Genomic DNA, 21,811 nt, shown 5'->3' with positions numbered 1-21,811 from the left:
CAGGACCTCCACCAGCCAAAGCAAAGTAGTAACATGAACATGATGCCTTCTAATTGCCGTCGCTGTACTCATAATATACAGGACTATCGCCTAATGGTGAGGACAGCCGCGCTGCAAGCCCAGCTTCAGACGCAATCGTTAGGCAAGGGTAATGTAAGTGTAGGAAAGGATGGAACAGCGTCTGTGCCACCAGTAAGTACGGATAGTAGTATAAATCCCCTTGCACGGTCCCAGCAGCCGGACAACTTTCTCATGGCTTCGGGAGGGAAATGCTGTAGGAATGCTCGCTCATTCAACCGATAGAAACTTTCAACAGGTTCTCCCCATTAAGCAACGAGTCGTAGTTAGAAGCCAAGTCTTCTCTTGTCTCTACTCCTCCCGTTACTCCCATTACGGGGTTTGAGCGCCGAAGCCTTCCACCATTAGCTCTGACAAATTGAAAACCCTAGTCATTGGCGACTCCATTACCTGCAGTATTAGACTTAAAACGAATCATCCAGCGATCATACACTGTTTACCAGGGTCAGGGCGATGCTGCTGGCTGAGGCTAAAACTGGCGAGTGTAGAGAGTATAGGGATATTGTTATCCACGTCGGCACCAACGATGTTAGGATGAAACAGTCAGAGGTCACCAAGCGCAACATAGCTTCAGCTTATAAATCAGCTACAAAGATGTGTCGGCATCGAGTAATTGTCTCTGACCCCCTCCCAGTTAGGGGGAGTGATGAGCTATACAGCAGTCTCACAACTCAATCGCTGGTTGAAAACTGTTTTCTGTCCATCCCAAAGATAAAGATAGAAGATAGAATTTGTAGATAACTGGCCCGCTTTCTGAGACTCACCCACAAACAGGACCCAGCCTGGCCTGCTGATGAGTGACGGACTAATTCCTAGCTGGAGGGGTGCTCTCATCTTATCTATGAACATAGACAGGGCTCTTACTCCTCTAGCTCCACAATGAGATAGGGTGCAGACCAGGCAGCAGGCTGTTCTGCCAGTTTAGTGGAGTCAGCTCAGCTATCCCCCATTGAGACATTGTCTGTGCCTCGATCTCGGTTGGGCAAAACTAAACATGGCGGCGCTCGCTTTAGCAATCTCACTGGAATAAAGACCTCCTCCATTCCTGTCATTATTGAAAGAGATTGTGATATCTCACATCTCAAAATAGGGCTACTTAATGTTAAATCGCTCACTTCCAAGGCAGTTATAGTCAATGAACTGATCATAATCTTGATGTGATTGGCCTGACTGAAACATGGCTTAAGCCTGATGAATTTACTGCTTTACATTTTCTTTTCTAAACTTTTATTTAACTAGGCAAGTCAGTTAAGAATAAATTCTTATTTACAATGATGGCCTACACCGGCCAAACCCTAACCCGGACAACGCTGGGCCAATTGTGCGCCGCTGTATGGGACTGCAAATCACGGCCTGTTGCGATACAGCCTGGAATTGAACCACGGTATGTAGTGATGCCTCTAGTACTGAGATGCAGTGCCTTAGACCGCTGCGCCACTCAGGAGCCCAAAATGAGGCCTCTCCTCCTGGTTACACTGGCCACCCCTCAGAGCCTGGTTCCTCTCTAGGTTTCTTCCTAGGTTCCTACCTTTCTATGGAGTTTTTCCTAGCCACCATGCTTCTACATCCGCATTGCTTGCTGTTTGGGGTTTTAGGCTGGGTTTCCGTACAGCACTTTGTGACATCGGCTGGTGTAAAAAGGGCTTTATAAATAAATACATTTGATTGACTGATGATTGATTGAATCACAGTACAGTTCAATGATATGATTGACAGTTGACAGTTCAGTTGGCATTAGTCTGTCATCCTTGTCTTGATCATCTTTGGTTAGGATTGGCCAGCATGTGGGTTAATTAGCATCTATGTTTTTCTGAAGGGAGACAAAAATGACTATTATTATATAATTAAGTTATGAGCTGCTTTAATATTAATAAATTGCCATATGAATATGTACAATAATTAAATATATCAATAGCAGTATGACAAATGCATATGCATGAATGTCAAAAGTGCAATTCAATAACATGTGGTGTGGTAGGCTAGAGCAGACTAAATTGGCAGTGGCTATTTGCTGTAACATTTACACTATACAGTGCATTCAGAAAGTATTCAGACCCCTTGACTTTTTCCACATTTTGTTACGTTACAGCCTTATTCTAAAATGGATTAAATTGTTTTTTCCCCTCGTCAATCTACACACCATACCCCATAATGACAACGCAAAAAAAAAGTTTTTTTAGATGTCAAAAATAAATTTACAACTGAAATATCACATTTACATACGTGGAAGTATTCAGACCCTTTACTCAGTACTTTGATGAAGCACCTTTGGCAGCGATTACAGCCTAGAATCTTCTTGGGTATGACGCTACAAGCTTGGCACACCTGTATTTGGAGAGTTTCTCCCATTATTCTCTACAGATCCTCTCTTGCTCTGTCAGCTATTTTCCGGTCTCTCCAGAGATGTTTGATCGGGTTAAAGTTTGTGCTCTGACTGGGCCACTCAACAACATTCAGAGACTTGTCCCGAAGCCACTCCTGCGTTGTCTTGGCTATGTTCTTAGGGTCGTTGTCCCGTTGGAAGGTGAACCTTCTCCCCAGTCTGAGGTCCTGAGCACTCTGGAACAGGTTTTCATAAAGGATCTCTCTGTACTTTGATCCGTACTGCTTTCCCTTGATCCTGACTAGTGTCACAGTGCCTGCTTCTGAAAAACATCCCCACAGCATGATGCTGCTACCACCATGCTTCACTGTAGGGATGATGCCAGGTTTCCTCCAGACGTGACGATTGGCATTCAGGCCAAAGAGTTCAATCTTGGTTTCATCAGAACACTCCAGGCGGGCTGTCATGTGCCTTTTACTGAGGATTGGCTTCCGTCTGGCCACTCTACCATAAAGGCCTGATTTGTGGAGTGCTACAGAGATGGTTGTCCTTCTGGAAGTTTCTCCCATCTCCGCAGAGGAACTCTGGAGCTCTATCAGAGTGATCATCGGGTTCTTGGTCACCTTGCTGACCAAGGCCCTTCTCCCCCGATTGCTCAGTTTGGCTGGGCGGCCAGCTCTAGCCTTTTCACGTGCGAGTTTCAAATATCTCTAACCATTGCCCCTGCGTGAGTTTTCTCATGCGCGTGACGTCGGAATGCTCTCACTGTTCCAAAATGTGATTGTTACTTAACACGACAGTTATCTGCGCAGCCCTCAAACCAAGGCGCGCTGCCTGCAAATTATCAATAGGCTGTTTCAACCTGTCAATTTCTAATTATTTTCTAACTAGTTTTATTTTCTAACAACAGTTTGGATTGAGGTGTGTTCCACCTCCTCGTTAATTTGCATATGACGTAGCCCATTTCACTCTTGTGGACAATTTATGTTTGGGGCTTTACTGAGCGGACAAACTTCTCTCTTCAATGTGAGCCCAAGCACTTCCCAAGTGTTTCCCCAGATCAAGGATGAAGACATTGTGCATCTCTGGTCAGAACAGGCCTTGCACAAACGTTTTCTGACAGCACATTTTCTGGCTGGCGCTCGCATTGCCTTCGTGGTTGTTTGACTTACAAATTGGACTTTGGACATGTGTGCGTTCCTATCAAAGTAAGTGGCTTATTTTCTGTATATCGCGTTTGTAAGGGTTTTCGTCCTCCTCTTCTGACGAGGAGTAGCAAGGATCGGACCAAAATGCAGCGTGGTATGTATCCATAATGATTTAATGATTTAATGAATACAAAATACAAAAGAACAAGAGAATCAAAAATGTAAACCGAAGCAGTCTCGAATGGTGAAACGGAAAAATAAACACCCACGAAACACAAGTGGGAAAAGGCTACCTAAGTATGATTCTCAATCAGAGACAACTAACAACACCTGCCTCTGATTGAGAACCATACCAGGCCAAACGCAAAAACACAACATAGAAAACGGAACATAGACAACCCACCCAACTCACGCCCTGACCATACTAAAACAAAGACATAACAAAGGAACTAAGGTCAGAACGTGACAGTACCCCCACCAATGGTGCAGACTCTGGCCGCAAAACCGGAACCTATAGGGGAGGGTCTGGGTGGGTGTCTGTCCGCGGTGGCGGCTCTGGCGCTGGACGTGGACCCCACTCCACCATAGTCTTTGTCTGCCTCCTCAACCGCCTCCGTGGCCTCTTTCGAGCGGCAACCCTCGCCGCCGACCTCGGACTGGGGACCCTAGCAATGGGTCCCGAATGGACAGGAGATTCCGGCAGTGCCAGACAGGCGGGAGACTCCGGCAGCAGCGGAAAGGCGGGAGACTCCGGCAGCGCCGGCGTGAAGGACGACTCCGGCAGCGGTGGAGTGAAGGACGACTCCGGCAGCGCCAGAGTGGCGGGGACTCCGGCAGCGTAGGAAAGGTGGGAGACTCCGGCAGCGCCAGAGTGGCGGGAGACTCCGGCAGCGCCGGACAGGTGGGAGACTCCGGCAGCGTCTCCCGCAGTGCCGGACAGGCGGGATGCTCCGACAGCGCCGGACAGGCGGGAGACTCCGGCAGCACTGGGCAGGAGGAAGGCTCTTGCAGCACTGGACAGGCGGGAGCACCTGTAGGGAGGAGACGGAGAGACAGCCTGGTGCGGGGGGCTGCCACCGGAGGGCTGGTGCGAGCACCGAGCCTGCCCAACCTTACCTTGTTGAATGCTCCCCGTAGCCAGGCCAGTGCGGCGAGTTGGAATAGCCCGCACTGGGCTGTGCTGGCGAACCGGGGACACCATGCGTAAGGCTGGTGCCATGTACCCCGGCCCGAGGAGACGCACTGGAAACCAGATGCGCTGAGCCGGCTTCATGGCACTTGGCTCGATGCCCACTCTAGCCCGGCCGAGCTATGTACGCGCACCGGGGACACCGTGCGCCTCACGGCATAACACTGTGCCTGCCCGGTCCCTCTCTCTCCACTGTAAGCATGGGGAGTTGGCGCAGGTCTCCTACATGACTTCCCAACTATCCCCGTGTGCCTCCTCCAATACATTTTTGGGGCTGCCTCTCGGGCTTCCAGCCGTGCTGCAGTGCTGCCTCCTCATACCACCGCCTCTCAGCTTTAGCTGCCTCCAGCTCTGCCTAGGGGCGGTGATATTCCCCAGCCTGTGCCCAGGGTCCCTTACCGTCCAGAATCTCCTCCCATGACCAGGAGTCCAGAGATCGCTGCTGCTGCCCGTTACCACCCTGCTTGGTCCTTTGGTGTTGGGTGTTTCTGTAAGGGTTTTCGTCCTCCTCTTCTGACAAGGAGTAGCAAGGATTGGCCCAAAATGCAGCGTGGTATGTATCCATAATGATTTAATGAATTCAAAATACAAAAGAACAAGAGAAGGCTTGTATTTGATATGATGATCTGTGAGGTGAAAACATTTTATTTGCTTTGTGATTGTCAAAAACGGTAAACGACTTGTCAAGTCATGTGCTCCGGTTTTTGTATACACTGTAACAAGTACATCAATGATTTGTAATATGCTGGAAAGTGGCTAAATTAAGTTAATATTTTTCAGGCAATGAGCGCAGTCATCTGTTTTTATAGTGAATTGCATTCTGGGATTAGGGAGTTTTTGCTTGTCAAATGTAAACCACCATGGCTGCCGTTATAAAGAATTTAGCTGCTGTTAGCTTAGCTGACACTCGTTTATTTTCTAAACAGCATTACATTAGTCTCTTGTGCTCACCAGATGTGGTACATTGTGAACTAGTCTAGCTGTTACATTGCTAACTTATGTTTTGTTTGTTGTCAGCGCAACCTATTATTTAGACTGGTTTATGGAATGAGTTTGGCTGTGGATGTGTTCCGTGTGAAGCTTGGATGATGAAGTTTGCATTTATCTTTGACCTTTTATTTTACAATAAAAGGTCAAATTGAGGAATAAAGTTTAAGACCTTTATTTTCCATCAGTACACAAAAAATATTTAGATGCTGTTCAGAAAACGATGGTGTTTAGACCCGTTTGTTGTGTCGTACGTTCTGTTGATACTGTTCCAATCACGTATTTGAGATCATACGCTGCAGGGACCACTCAACAATGATCACAAATACGTGATTGTATGAGTCAAAGGACTAAGAAGAGTCTTGGTGGTTCCAACATTTTCCCATTTAAGTATGATGGAGGCCACTGTGTTCTTGGGGACCTTCAATGACCCTTCCCCAGATCTGTGCCTCGTCACAATTCTGTCGGAGCTCTACGGACAATTCCTTTGACCTGATGGCGTGGTTTTTGCTCTGACATGCAGTGTCAACTGTGGGACCTTCTATAGACAGGTGTGTGCCTTTCCAAATCCTGTCCAATCAATTTAATTTACCACAGGTGGACTCCAATCAAGTTGTAGAAACATCTCAAGGATGGTCAATGGAAACAGGATGCATCTGAGCTCAATTTCGAGTCTCAGAGCAAAGGGTCTGAATACTTATGTAAATAAGGTGTTTCTAAAAACCTGTTTTTGCTTTGTCATTATGGGGTATTGTGTGGAGATGAGGAAACATTTTTATTGAATCCATTGAATCCATTAAATCCACAAAATGTGGAAAAAGCCCTGCTAGAGCTGCCCCGGTCAACTGTAAGTGCTGTTATTGTGAAGTGGAAACGTCTAGGAGCAACAACGGCTCAGACGCGAAGTGATAGGCAACACAAGCTCACAGAATGGGATCGTCGAGTGCTGAAACGCGCAGCGTGTAAACATTATCTGTCCTCAGTTGCAACACTCCCTACCGAGTTCCAAACTGCCTCTGGAAGCAACGTCAGCACAAGAACTGTTTGTCGGCAGCATCATTAAATTAGTTTCCATGGCCGAGCAGCTGCACACAAGCCTAATATCACCATGTGCAATGCCAAGCGTCAGCTGGAGTGGTGTAAAGCTCACCACCATTGGACTCTGGAGCAGTGGAAACACGTTCTCTGGCGTGATGAATCACACTTCACCATCTGGCAGTCCGACGGACGAATCTGGGTTTGGCGGATGCCAGGAGAACGCTGCATAGTGCATTGGGGCAGGTAGCGTTTCATGGTTCAGGCTAGGCCCCTTAGTTCCAGTGAAGGGAAATCTTAACGGTACAGCATGCAATGAAATTTTTTTGACGAGTCTGTGCTTCCAACTTTGTGGCAACAGTTTGGGTAAGGCCCTGTTTCAGCATGATAATACCCCTGTGCACAAAGTGAGGTCCATACAGATATGGTTTGTCTAGGTCGGTGTGGAAGAACTTGACTGGCCTGCACAGAGCCCTGACCTCAACCCCCTCAAACACCTTTGGGATGAATTGGAATGCAGACTGTGGCTGAATGGAAGCATGTCCCTGCAGCAATGTTCCTACATTTAGTGGAAAGCCTTCCCAGAAGAGTGGAAGCTGTTGTAGCCGCAAAGGGGGGACCAACTCCATATTAATGCCCATGATTTTGGAATGAGATATTCAACAAGCGGGTGTCCACATACTTTTGGTCATGGACTCTAGTATGTGGGGCAATCATTGAACACTATATCAAGCTCATAAAACTAGAAGGCTAACAAACCAGCAGTATGAACTGAAAAACAGGCCTTCATTTGCATAAAAAACAAGTGCACGAAAGGTGCAAACATTGACATTGTGCCAATTTACAACTACATGTAACATCAAGAAAATTGATCAATTATTCAAAATGGCTGTTTGATTTGGATTATCATTGACCATTAGCAGCCAAAATGTTACACAAAACAAACGTTCTTGTCGACTAAATTCCTCTTCTGTTTCCTTCTTCAATGTAATGGCAATTTGTATTTACATTGTTATTGACACAAACTTTTTGGCTTTAGAGTTTCACTTGGGTGTTTGATGAGCTCTTTCCTGTCTTAGTTGGTGAAGGACCTAAATACAGGGGAGTCGCCCGCAAACGTGCCTGTTTTTATTCTTGACTATAGAGTTTGCAAGAGGGCACACCTGATACCAATGCCCTTTTTCCACCTCCATGCCCAGACTGGGGGAATTCTGAACAATATGGCAGCAAAATGTTTGAAAGTCACATTTATCCTTTAATCTCATATTTGTCTTCTGATATGGGGCCCAAATTCCTCACATGGCTGTGTGGTTGAGTAGGTACATTTCTAAATAAATTTGCCATCTTACTGCCCCAAAAGTTGGGAGTTAAATTATGGCTGTGGTGGTCATGAAATTTTGTTAGGTGGCGATTGTCAAGCAAATAACTGCCAGTCTCACGGCTGAATTTACATAATCACATTTAGCGTCTCCTGTCTACCACGCATAGCCTACAAGCCACTGACGCAGACCTTGGGAACATTATTTTAAAAAGTCTAATAGATCCATGTAAAATATTCTACACCATCACAATAAATCCATTATTTGTTTTTGACAGGTCTAAAAAACATGAAGAAAATGTAGTCTATTTCAGAAGAACAGAATCGCGTACTCTGAGTTATCCTTATGTTAGGCCCTGATGGCTGTGGGCTACACTAGTTAATTTAGCAAACAAGATTTGCTTCGAATTCCATGGCATTAATTTATATTATTGACAAGCACTTGAAAATGCCTCGAATTTCCAGGCTGCATATCCTTTATGAGGCCAAATAATCCCTCTAAAAAAAACATTCCTTTTGCGACCAGTAGCCGTAATGCCCTTGGGCTGAATTTTATCATTATAATTCCTTTCTCCCCACTCCTTGCCTCTCACTCCCATGTCTCTCAGTCACGTGATTGAGTGTTTCTCAAGGCTACAAGTGAAGACAGAGACATCGGGGGACGCAACTGCACGTGTCCTTATCTAATTCCGAGGTGCATACTGAAGATATTGGAAGAACTGTCTAGTGGTGGAAAAAGTACCCAGTTGCCATACTTGAGTAAAAGTAAAGATACCTTAATAGAAATGACTCAAGTAAAAGTGAAAGTCACCCAGTAAAATACTGCTTGAGTGAAAGTATTTAGTTTTAAATATACTTAAGTATCAAAAGTAAATGTAACTGCAAAAATATACTATCAGTACCAGGGATGTTCTCTTGATATGTGCATGAATTGGACCATGCTCTTGTTTGCTAAGCATTCAAAGTGTAACGATTACTTTTGGGTGTCAGGGGAAATGTATGTAGTAAAATGTACATTATTTTCTTTAGGAATGTAGTAAAGTAAAAGTTGTCAAAAGTGTAAATAATAAAGTACAAAACCCCTAAAAAAAACAACTAAGTATTTTTACTTAAGTACTTTACACCATTCGAACTGTCCACGTTTACTTTTCGTCAGCCAACAAGATGAGTAGCCCTAATAAACACCAAAAGCACAAGCCTATGTCAATTTACTATCCCCCATAGTGCAAAAGTTGACGTATTCTGTGCGAGAATTAAATATTCCTAACATAGTCTGGGACAGTTGTGGGATACGATAGATCCCAAGTTAATACAACCACTGGCATCAATAAACCTTTTTAAAGCAATGAGCCTGACACAACAGATGAGAATGTTTAGCTTAAAATATTGATAAACTATTACTGTAGGCTATTTCTTCCCATTATAGGCACAGCAATGTGCACACGGCAGTAGGCTAGAAGCGCAAATGTTCCATTAGCAGTAAAACACCATTCTCAAAAGTGACCACAAATGTGATTATGCATGTAATGCTTTTATTACAAAGCTGCATTTTTATGGTGAAAAGGATCTTCCCTAAACTTGAACTTAACAGCGCTGGGTATATATTGTCAGTTGGGCTCTAAACCCCTTGTAAAGTGGATGGATGTGCTTCATTTTAAGAAGTTATTTGGACACTTTAGTTGTGATACAAACCTTATCAAAACATATAGGCCTATGGGGTAGGTTACATGAGCTGTGTAACTATGATTTGAAAAAGTCCCCCCCCCAAAAAAGCATGCACTGTTTGCCTTAAACGTAAACATATCATTCAGGCTAATATTGTCAACTATCACAATATTCATGATTTAATCTTGTCTTTACATATACTAAATAATACATTTGTGAAATTTGTTTTGATTTGGAATGGACCATTATCATGCACCCATCTCAGAACGGGCAGCATGAAAAAACATGTCATCTATGCACTTAAATTGTGAATGGAGAACGCCTTTCCCGTGGTTCATTTTCATGCCAGCCAGGTAGGCTATAATGAATGTACTTAATATTAGGAAGGTTGATAAATAAATATAGTAGGCATAGTCTATAGAAAGCTGATGAGATCATCCTTTTTTTAATAGAGGCTGCCTAGACGTGACTATCATTAATGTGAGGACTGTTATTTTATCAAATCAATTAACTGTGTTTAATTATCACATGATTCAATTAATCGTGTCACAATTAACTCATTAGTAACTTGGGGCACCACGGGAAAATTTATTTAACAAGTTACTATCTCCCGAATTAAACTCTTATTAGATATATTCACATCTATAGATAAGTCACTTATTAATGTGTTATTACCTCATCAGCTTCATGTTGTGGACTTTGTGAATCTGCAGAAACACTAGCCTAAGTAATAATACAGAGATACACAGATTGGCTTAATTATTTATTTACTAACTAACTAAATAAACACACACACACTGTATAGATTATTGATTACTAACATAGGGCAATGAGAAGTCCCTAGTGGACAACAAAAACATGACAGTTTGATTACACAATGAAACGGGGTGGGGGAAAGAAAGAGCGGGAGAGACAAAGAGGGTGGACTTATCATACATTCATTTGGAAAATACGCTCATCATAAATATGGATATTTAGCACCCTAACAACCGCTCATTCGGATTTAGAAATGCAACATACATTTACACTTAGATGTCTTTCTCTGTCGTCTCTCTGTTGAAACCACTCGTCTGTCTTTGGCGATTAGTTTGAGGGATGTAAGACTCTGGTTTGTCCACCAGAGGTCACAATGTCTGGTCAAGTTTCCTAGATTATTTTACATATACAGCTGCAGACTGTGAATGTGTAGTCTTGTCTTCAACTTCTTCACTCGTTGAGAGTTGAGGGTCTTACCATTTTTGGTCTTGTAGTTTTAAACCATTTGTCACGTAGACTGGTCTCAATGGTTGATTATTCAGGGTACAGCTAGGAACACTTTACACACCGGCAGCAACCCGGCATGTTTTGGTCTAATGTTCATTCTTCAGCGATTCCTTTTAAAAACACTCGCCTTGGAGGGCAGTTCCATCACAGTGACTCAATTTCTGTGCCCACTTGGGCGTGGTTACTGACAGAGCAAAAGTCTATATGAAAAACAATTATCTCATTCAGAAGGCTAAAATCACATTGTTATATTTTCAAATGTATTCTTATACCTAATAAATTATTTCATACAACAATTAGATGCAAACCTGATAACTAGAATGTGAGATTCAGAGATACATGTAGTTATTTAGTTATTGATATTACAAAATAATAAACTTTTGACAGGATTGTTCTTTAAATACCCCCTGACCATTCCAAATGTTTGGATTTCAAAACTAATGTTCCAAAGTCCAATAATTTGATGTTGGAGTTTTTAGCAAGAGTCTCTCTCTACACGCAAAGGATGTTTTACTCCATACTGCAGAGCCAAAGGGAGAGTTTCTGCAAGGTATTTACGATCCGGTTGTTAAGTCATAAAACCGGACCAACTTCCCCCTCTCCTATGGGAGAGAGGGGTTTGGGCTAATCTGGCACCCATGATCCTCACCCAGGAGATAGAGTCATGACAAGGCCATCACTCTTTTTTCTCACTCAATTGTATAGCCTATAGAAATGTTGTGCAACATGAGCTCAAGTGTTTGATTCGATTTTTGAATACATTTGCATTGATGTCAGAGTGATTAGAGGGACAATAGAGTGCAGAGTACCAGGCAGTTAGCAAGTTTGGTAGGCTACTAATGACCATCATCAGCATCAGAGCTTGGAGAAGCCTAATTACCGTGACTAGTCGGTCACATGGAATTTGACTGCCATCATGACTCGTGACCGGCGGTGTCGTAATATGGTCACCGTAACAGCCCTAGGTTTAATTCCTGCTTCTTTATTTCCCACTTTCTCCTGCTTCTAATCTGTCCGAAAAAAATTAAGATGAGATTTGAGATGATTTAACATGGATTTTTAAAAAAAATGTAACCTTAAAGAGGAATAGAAACACTAGGCAGCTAACTGTAACTGTAAATTGCTATATTTGCATCACTGGCAGGAGAGAACATTTTTGAACTCCCAAAAACTGCTGAATTTACAGAGTAGCTCCGAGTCTGAGAATGAGTTTATTACAGAGAATGAAATCCTGTGAGTTGGGGAGCCAATAAACCTACTGAAGTCGTTCATGTTTGAGCCGATCAATTCCCCAGATCAAAGAGTTTTATTCTCATAGGAGTAACAACACAGAAACACATCAGCTAGAGGGTCGGCCTAGCCAAACACAAATTGGTGTGGGAGTAATGCCAGATAATGGCTAGAGTATGAGTGTGTGTTTTAGAGAGATGGTGGTGATACAGCACAAAATCCCGGCAGATGGTGGCTGTATTACATCCAGTCAGAGGTTCCTGTCAATCTGTCTAGATGGCAATTTATTTATTGGACGTGTCACTAATCCTTATGAAGGACTTCCTGGCAGAGGAGCTTACTCGACCAATCAGCAGCCGATATGCCAGTTCAAATATTTGTGACCTTTTGCTTGATTATAAATCGTTTAAGGTTAATATCAGTAGTGGGTAGGAGCTCAATATACATAATCAGTATCCTTTAATGATGTTTATCAACAGCTCTATTTGGCGTGATGGTAACACAATTACCTTTAGATTAGACGACTGGAGTTTGAATCGCAGACAGCGTCATGATTCATGAAATCTCATTCTAACCAATAATGGGGCGTGCTCGTTATAAATACATAGTGATTTATTTTCGGTATCAGACTAACTTTTCTTATGATTTTGTTTGCAGAGCATATACTGTAGCCTGGCAGTTTATCAGTTTGCCCTATGGGCACAAGGGAGAATTGGACAAGGTGTGTGGCGTCTCATCCCTGCGTTTGTCATTTCTTCCATAAGGCGCGCACACCCAGACGCAAAGGCTTTTTCATAGGGTTTGAGTTTGAATAAAACCAGTTAATTTAGTAAATCTAGCTTGCTGTACTTTTTCTCAAGACATAGACCTAATGCCTGCGCCTTATGTAAAAATAGTATTAGTTAGCTTGTCCACTATAACAACAGGTTCAAGTGTAACCAGATAATCTTGCTTTGAAGATAAAACTACTTTCAACCTGCACTAATCCTGTGTCCCTGTCACTAGAGTAGTGACTTCAATTAGCTTTGGCTTCCATCTATTGGAAAGGAATGGTAACTACACTGGACAGCTAGTTGGCAGAGTCAAACGTAGACTTTTAATAATATATGCCATTTATCAGCCGCCTTTATCCGTTTTGCTTGACTCAGAAGTCAGCGATGTTGATGATGGTTGGTCGGTAACCCCTACACTATAACCCTCAAAATGTAAAACGGATGTGCAAGCAGAGGGCTTCAATGTAGGCCTATGACTCTTTTCCATAAGGAAACTCCCGGTTGCCACATCAAAAGTGCCCTTCATCGCGAAGTCTGCCTCCGCAAAGTGCTGTCTGCACATCCTGTAGCTCGAGCTGGCACATCCTTCCTCTTCAGGACATGGAGCCACAAGTTGTGGTGGGTCCTTGGGCAGCCGATGGTAGCTTACCAGGGGATTTTTTCGGAGACAATTCATACAGCCTGGTGCTATCTTCGTTGTCTGGTACCTAACCTCACTTACTTCGATTCACTCTCCGCGCGAAAACTCCATACCACAGACAATTGGATGATTCCTGCCAGTGACGCACTGGCATCAGTCATTACTATGGCAAAATGAATTGCTCAAATTATTATTTTATATATTTAACCAGGCACGTCAGTTAAGAACAAATTCATTTACAATGACAGCCTAACCCGGCCAAACCCTAACGACGCTGGGCCAATTGTGCGCCGTCCTATGACTCCCAATCACCAGCCGGTTGTGATACAGCCAGGAATCAAACCAGGGTCTGTAGTGACGCCTCTAGCACTGAGATGCAGTGCCTTAGACCGCTGCACCACTTGGGAGTCCAACTTAAACCTTGTCGATGATCAAAATACTAAGTATAGAGATGTTTAGTGTTAGGATTGAATAGATCTGTTTGCTTAGATTTACTTGCTAAAGCGTTTCCATTCCCATTTAAATCCATGTTTTATTGAACCCATGTTAAGTCTACTTATCTCAAGTCTGAATCGGGCCTAATGCGCTGAATGCAACAAGGATTGTTCAGCACAGTAATTTCATCCTGAAGATTGGCTAGGTGGACTAAATCAGTGTTTTGGCAAGCAGGAGACCCAGGTTCGCACGCACCTTCACACATCCCAGCCAACTTTTATACTTGTTACCCCTGTTATAACTTACATATACATATATGTATATACATATACAGTAGCCCTAAACATTTTGATTGTAACATAATTTATCATCTCACAATGGGCCTGGCAACTGTAGCCTATAATAAATACCATTGTCTACCCTAGGAAAAGTACAAAAATCATCATAAATCAATATTTACGTTATAACCATTGGCATTTCAAAACCATTTGATTGTATGAGACACAGTCTGCCAAAACATCAAATCAAGGTTTAGCGGTTGTGTACACAGTTGTACAGATGTTAACACAGGATTATGTTTCAAGCCCCATCAGTGCAGCCATATCCAGCAATACAATAACAATACACACAAAATCCAAAAGTGTAAAAAAAAGAACAAGAAATTAAGACATATCTGAATGAGTTTTTCGTGTTTTGATCCTGCCTTATACATCCACTGAAACAAATGGTTTTCACAAGATTCTCTTTAAAACACCAGTATTACGATTAAGAACCTCTTCCGATATTTCAGAGTACTCCCATAGCGTTTTGAAATACACTGCTCAAAAAAAATAAAGGGAACACTAAAATAACACATCCTAGATCTGAATGATTTAAATATTCTTATTAAATACTTTTTTCTTTACATAGTTGAATGTGCTGACAACAAAAACCACACAAAAATTATCAATGGATATCAAATTTATCAACCCATGGAGGTCTGGATTTGGAGTCACACTCAAAATTAAAGTGGAAAACCACACTACAGGCTGATCCAACTTTGATGTCATGTCCTTAAAACAAGTCTAAATGAGGCTCAGTAGTGTGTGTGGCCTCCACGTGCCTGTATGACCTCCCTATAACGCCTGGGCATGCTCCTGATGTGGCAGATGGTCTCCTGAGGGATCTCCTCCCAGACCTGGACTAAAGCATCCGCCAACTCCTGGACAGTCTGTGGTGCAACGTGGCGTTGGTGGATGGAGCGAGACATGATGTCCCAGATGTGCTCAATTGGATTCAGGTCTGGGGAACGGGCAGGCCAGTCCATAGCATCAATGCCTTCCTCTTGCAGGAACTGCTGACACACTCCAGCCACATGAGGTCTAGCATTGTCTTGCATTAGGAGGAACCTAACATTAGAATGAATTTATTTTAATTGACTGATTTCCTTTTATGAACTGTAACTTAGTAAAATCGTTGAAATTGTTGTGTTTATATTTTAGTTCAGTAAACATTGGGTTTATGTTCAAACACCCTCCAAACCACAGATCTCAGCTTAGGTGAACTACTTTTCATGGTTTCACTACACAATGGTGTTTTGAGTCTTTCTAGTTTAACCGTGCACTTGGTTGACCCTTGTTACTCTTGTAATATCACTGTCATTGTATCGAGTTGGTGTTTTACTGCACTGTTCCATTATACAATGAATGCTGTCTCAACATCCAGTTTAGACTTCATGGTTCCCATACTATCAAGTAGAATTTCCTTCCAGAGAGAGGTTCGTGAGAGGCATAGGAGAGTCCAGAGCCTTCTATTATAATACATTGTAATAAAGGGCACCCGGGGAAATTGATGTTTAAGAGAGTTAAAACAAGGGAATATGACACTATTATTTTGCTTTCAGTTGTGAGAAAAAGTGTGTGGTTTTAAAAAAAGGGAGTTAAAGAACAAATTCTTATTTACAAAGACAGCCTAGGAACAATGGGTTAGCTGCCTTGTTCAGGGGTAGAAAGACAGATGTTTACCTTCTCAGCTCAGGGATTTGATCTAGCAACCTCTTGGTAACTGGCCCTAAACTCTAACCACTAGGCTACCTGCTGCCTTGACATCATGACCAAGACAGGGAAGGGAGGGTCAAATGAGCAAGAGTGGAGCCTTTCAGCCTGACCACTACTGATGCTGCCGGAACAGTGGTATTATCATACAATAACACATGAACAGGGAGTGTATTTTTAGGCCACGATAAGAGGAGAAAAAACAGGAACACTTACCAAATCTAATATTCCTCCTAGTGAACAGACAGTGTCTGGCTGCTTGCCTGGTCTGACGGAGGTGGTTCGGGGAACGGACCATACACGAAGGATGAGTAACCTGACTTGCATTAGCTCCCCAAGCAAATGCTCAGGATTTAGCTCAGTTGGCTTACACAGTTTTGGAGTGGGGAATTCAAGGAGTAGGGCAATCAAGGAGTAGGGCATTCAAGGCTTAGGGCAATCAAGGAGTAGGTCTGATGTGATGTCATCGGCCTCCCACTTGCTGATGGAATAATAGAGAACCGCCTATTGAGATGTGCCTTTTGTTAAGTAGGTGTTAAATGAGGTGAAAAGGAGACCGGAGGGTGTCTTTATTAACGCAATAAATAGTGTGTGGATTGGTCAATTTTGCAAGCCCAGTGCAACACAAAAAATCCTGATATACAAACTGCTGCTTTGTTTAGCATCCAACAGTTAGTGCCCTTTGACCTCAGAGTCATTACCCCAGATGTCTACAGATTTTTTTTAATGAATCTTTATTTAACTAGGCAAGTCAGTTAAAAACTTCTTATGGCTTAGATCCCGCTAACGGGATCGATATGACAGTCAGTGAAAGTGCAGGGCATCAAATTCAAAACAACAGAAATCTGGAATTAAAATTCCTAAATTCCTTAAAGATAAACCGATCTCCGATTTCAAAAAGGCTTTACGACAAAAGCACACCAAACGATTATGTTAGGCGAGTACCTAGTCACAGAAAAACACAGCCATTTTTCCAGCCAAAGAGGAGTCACAAAAAGCAGAAATAGAGATAAAATTAATCACTAACCTTTGATGATCTTCATCAGAAAGCACTCCCAGGAATCCCAGTTCCACAATAAATGTTTGATTTGTTTGATAAAGTCCATAATTTATGTCCAAATACCTCCTTTTTGTTAGCGCGTTTAGCCCAATAATCCAAATTCATGAGGCGCGATCACTAGGTCCAGACGAAAAGTCAAAAAGTTCCGTTACAGTCCGTAGAAACATGATGTATAGAATCAATCTTTAGGATTTTTAAAAAAACATAAATCTTCAATAATGTTCCAACCGGATAATTCCTTTGTCTTCAGAAATGCAATGGAACGCAATCTAACTCACGTGAACGCGCGTGGTCAGCTCATGGCACTCTGGCAGTCCTCTGACTCATTCAGCTCCCATTCCCCCCTCCTTCACAGTAGAAGCATCAAACAAGGTTTTAAAGACTGTTGACATCTAGTGGAAGCCTTAGGAAGTGCAATGTGACCCCATAGACACTGTATATTCGATAGGCAAAGAGTTGAAAAACTACAAACCTCAGATTTCCCACTTCTTGGTTGGATTTTTTTCTCAGGTTTTTGCCTGCCTGTTATACTCACAGACATCATTCAAACAGTTTTAGAAACTTCAGAGTGTTTTCTATCCAAATCTACTAATATCTACTATGCATATATTAGCAACTGGGCCTGAGTAGCAGGCAGTTTCATCTGGGCACCTTATTCATCTAAGCTACTCAATACTGCCCCCAGCCATAAGAAGATTTATTAAAAACAAATTCTTACTTACAATTGTGTACCGCCCTATAGGACTCTCAATCAATGAAAGGTTGTAATACAGCCAGGAATCGAACCAGAGTGTCTGTAGTTGTCACGATCATTGTAGTGAGGAGACCAATGCGCAGCGTGATATGAATACATGTTCTATATTTAATGAAGAAAGAACACTGAAACAAACTTACAAAACAACAAACGAACGTGACACTATATAATCTAAATGTGCAGACACAGGCAACTAGACATAGATAATAACCCACGAAATACCCAAAGAACATGGCTGCCTAAATATGGTTCCCAATCAGAGACAACGATAAACAGCTGCCTCTAATTGAGAACCAATCTAGGCAACCATAGACATACATAAACACCTAGATGGTAAACAACCCCATAAACCTACAAAACCCCTTGACAGTACAAACACATACATCACCCATGTCACACCCTGACCTAACCAAAATATATAAAGAAAACAAAGAATACTCAGGTCAGGGCATGACAGTAGTGACGCTTCTAGTACTGAGATGCTGTGCCTTATACCACTGTGCCCCTCAGGAGCCCCGAGATATCCATAGTGACCAAAGCAAAGGAAGGCAATCAGTCCTCTTCCTGCCATTTGCAATCCTTCCCTTTTAACATTGTACAACTAGACAGTACATCACCATCCAAATCAGTCTCTTTGATGGATAGCTGCTTAACTACTTACCTATGTAATGTCCCTAAACAGTTGCCTGTAGCAGAAAGGGGAAAAGTAGACTTCTGTGATAATCCCTATAGTTCGCAAATGTTTACTGTACGTGCACGTAGTGATAATGTCAGGAAATCTTACCACAAACTGCAATATTTCAAATAGTCGGGAGGACACAAGAACTACCGTTGAAAAGTTTGGGGTCACTTAGAAATGTTGGGATGCTGGCCTTCTAGGCAGAGTTCCTCTGTCCAGTGTCTGTTCTTTTGCCCATCTTAAACTTTTCTTTTTATTGGCCAGTCTGAGATATGGCTTTTTCTTCGCAACTCTGCCTAGAAGGCCAGCATCCCCGAGTCGCCTCTTCACTGTTGACGTTGAGACTGGTGTTTTGCGGGTACTATTTCATGATGCTGCCAGTTGAGGACTTGTGAGGTGTCTGTTTCTCAAACTAGACACTAATGTACTTGTCCTCTTGCTCAGTTGTGCACAAGGGCCTCCCACTCCTCTTTCTATTCTGGTTAGAGACAGTTTACGCTGTTCTGTGAAGGGAGTAGTATCACAGCGTTGTACGAGATCTTCAGTTTCTTGGCAATTTCTCGCATTGAACAACCTTCATTTCTCAGAACAAGAATAGACTGACGAGTTTCAGAAGAAAGTTTTTTGTTTCTGGCCATTTTGAGCCTGTAATCGAACCCACAAATGCTGATGCTCCAGATACTCAACTAGTCTAAAGAAGACCAGTTTTATTGCTTCCATCATCAGGACAACAGTTTTCAGCTGTGCTAAGGTAATTGCAAAAGGGTCTTCTAATGATCAATTAGCCTTTTAAAATGATAAACTTGGATTGGCTAACACAACGTGCCATTGGAACACAGGAGTGATGGTTGCTGATAATGGGCCTCTGTACACCTATGTAGATATTCCATTAAAAATCAGCCCGTTTCCAGCTACAATAGTCATTTACAACATTAATGTCTACACTGTATTTCTGATCAATTTGATGCTATTTTAATGGATGAAAAATGTGATTTTCTTTCAAAAACAAGGACATTTCTAAGTGACCCCAAACTTTTGAACGGTAGTGTATGTTTGGAATACCTTGCATAATACTGGACATCAATGCCCAAAAGAACGATGTCCCAAAGTTACATTGCTCACCTCTACCCATTCGGGGGTATGGATTCTAGAGAATTCGTTCAGATTTACAATTTAAAATGCTTTAGCACTCTGCTATGGAATTAGCACTCTGCTATGGATTAAAAGTTTTGGGTTTGATACATGCTAAAAAATATGAGATAAACATTTTTATTTAAGCTTTATTTAACTCGGCAAGTCAGTTAAGAGCAAATTCTTATTTACAATGACGGCCTGTCCTGGCCAAGGCCTAACCCAGAAGACGCTGGACCAATTGTGCGCCGCCCTATGGGACTCCCATTCACGGACGGTTTTGATACAGCCTGGAATCAAACCAGGTCTGTAGTGACGCCTCTAGCATTGAGATGCCATGTCTTAGACCGCTGTGCCACTCGGGAGAACTTTAAAGGTAAAAGACTAAATCCATTTATTGAATTTCCCTTTGATTAGCAGCAGTGGCTGAGGAGGAAGAAGAATCACATGTGACATTCAGCTACGCGTTCCTTTTTGATTGGAGGTGAACCTGGGGTCCATTTACGGAAAACCATAGACCAGCAAAAGGAGCCATTCCCCTGATATGAAGACCCGATCCAGCACCCAGCCTAATGATATAATCCTTGTCCTGCAAAGTTGTTATACATCGTCTTAACAGTAGATGAGGCTGTTGTCTTGACAGAGGATTGGAAAGCCAATGTCCATACAACACCAACTATGTACCATTGCTCTTGCTCAGTAGATAGGGAGTCAGGTGTAGAGTAATTACAGTGTAGGTACGCATTTGTACAGTGTAGGTACACATTTTTAGCTAGTACTTGCCTGTTTACATAGCTAGTACTTGCCTGTTTACATAGCTAGTACTTGCCTGTTTACATAGCTAGTACTTGCCTGTGTTACGGTTTTCTTGAGGTGAAGGAGAGGCGGACCAAAATGCAGCGTGGTTTCTATTCATGGTTCTTTAATGAAGAAACTATACATGAATAGACTAACAAAACCAATAACCGTGAAAAACCTAAACAGCCTCTCTGGTGCAAACAGAGACAGGAACAATCACCCACGAAACACTCAAAGAATATGGCTGCCTAAATATGGTTCCCAATCAGAGACAACGATAAACACCTGCCTCTGATTGAGAACCACTTCAGGCAACCATAGACTTTTCTAAACAACCCCACTATACCACAATCCCAATACCTACAAAAACCCCAAGACAAAACACACCACATAAATAACCCATGTCACACCCTGGCCTGGCCAAAATAATAAAGAAAACACAAAATACTAAGACCAGGGCGTGACAGCCTGTTTACATAGCTAGTACTTGCCTGTTTACATAGCTAGTACTTGCCTGTTTACATAGCTAGTACTTGCCTGTTTACATAGCTAGTACTTACCTGTTTACAAAGCTAGTACTTATCTGTTTACATAGCTAGTACTTATCTGTTTACATAGCTAGTACTTATCTGTTTACATAGCTAGTACTTATCTGTTTACTTAGCTAGTACTTACCTGTTTACATAGCTAGTACTTATCTGTTTACTTAGCTAGTACTTGCCTGTTTACATAGCTAGTACTTGCCTGTTTACATAGCTAGTACTTGCCTGTTTACATAGCTAGTACTTGCCTGTTTACATAGCTAGTACTTATCTGTTTACATAGCTAGTACTTATCTGTTTACTTAGCTAGTACTTACATGTTTACATAGCTAGTACTTACCTGTTTACATAGCTAGTACTTACCTGTTTACATAGCTAAAGGGGTGCATATTATGCCAGCAGCATACCACCCTGCATCCCACAGCTGGCTTGCCTCTGAAGCTAAGCAGGATTGGTCCTGGATGAGAGACCAGATGCTACTGGAAGTGGTGTTGGAGGGCCTGTAGGAGGCAGTCTTTCCTTTGGTCCCCCCCAAAAAACATTGCCCTGTGTAAGGTGCCATCTTTCAGGTGGGATGTTAAACAGGTGTCCTGACTCTCTGTGGTCACTAAAGATCTCATGGCACATATCGTAAGAGTAGGGTTGTTAGCCTCGGTGTCCTGGTGAAATTACCAATCTGGCTGTCATACCATCATGGCCACCTAATCATCCCCAGCTTCCAATTGGCTCA

General features: G+C 42.5%; 1 protein-coding gene across 1 annotated transcript in view; it reads right to left on the bottom strand.

Annotated features, from left to right (window-relative positions):
• si:ch211-234p6.5 (pleckstrin homology domain-containing family A member 4) overlaps window positions 1–18,049 on the bottom strand; it is a 39,649-nt gene extending 21,600 nt beyond the window's left edge. The window contains exon 1 of the mRNA XM_036946521.1: window positions 17,900–18,049. The gene's annotated coding sequence lies outside the window, so the exon portion shown is untranslated. The remainder of the gene's footprint in view (window positions 1–17,899) is intronic.
• Between the last annotated feature and the right edge of the window lie 3,762 nt (window positions 18,050–21,811).

The sequence above is a fragment of the Oncorhynchus mykiss genome, chromosome 16, assembly GCF_013265735.2.
Source record: "Oncorhynchus mykiss isolate Arlee chromosome 16, USDA_OmykA_1.1, whole genome shotgun sequence".
Classification (NCBI taxonomy): domain Eukaryota; kingdom Metazoa; phylum Chordata; class Actinopteri; order Salmoniformes; family Salmonidae; genus Oncorhynchus; species Oncorhynchus mykiss.
The sequence above is the reverse complement of the archived record's forward strand: the minus strand, read 5'-3'. Positions and strand labels throughout refer to the sequence as shown.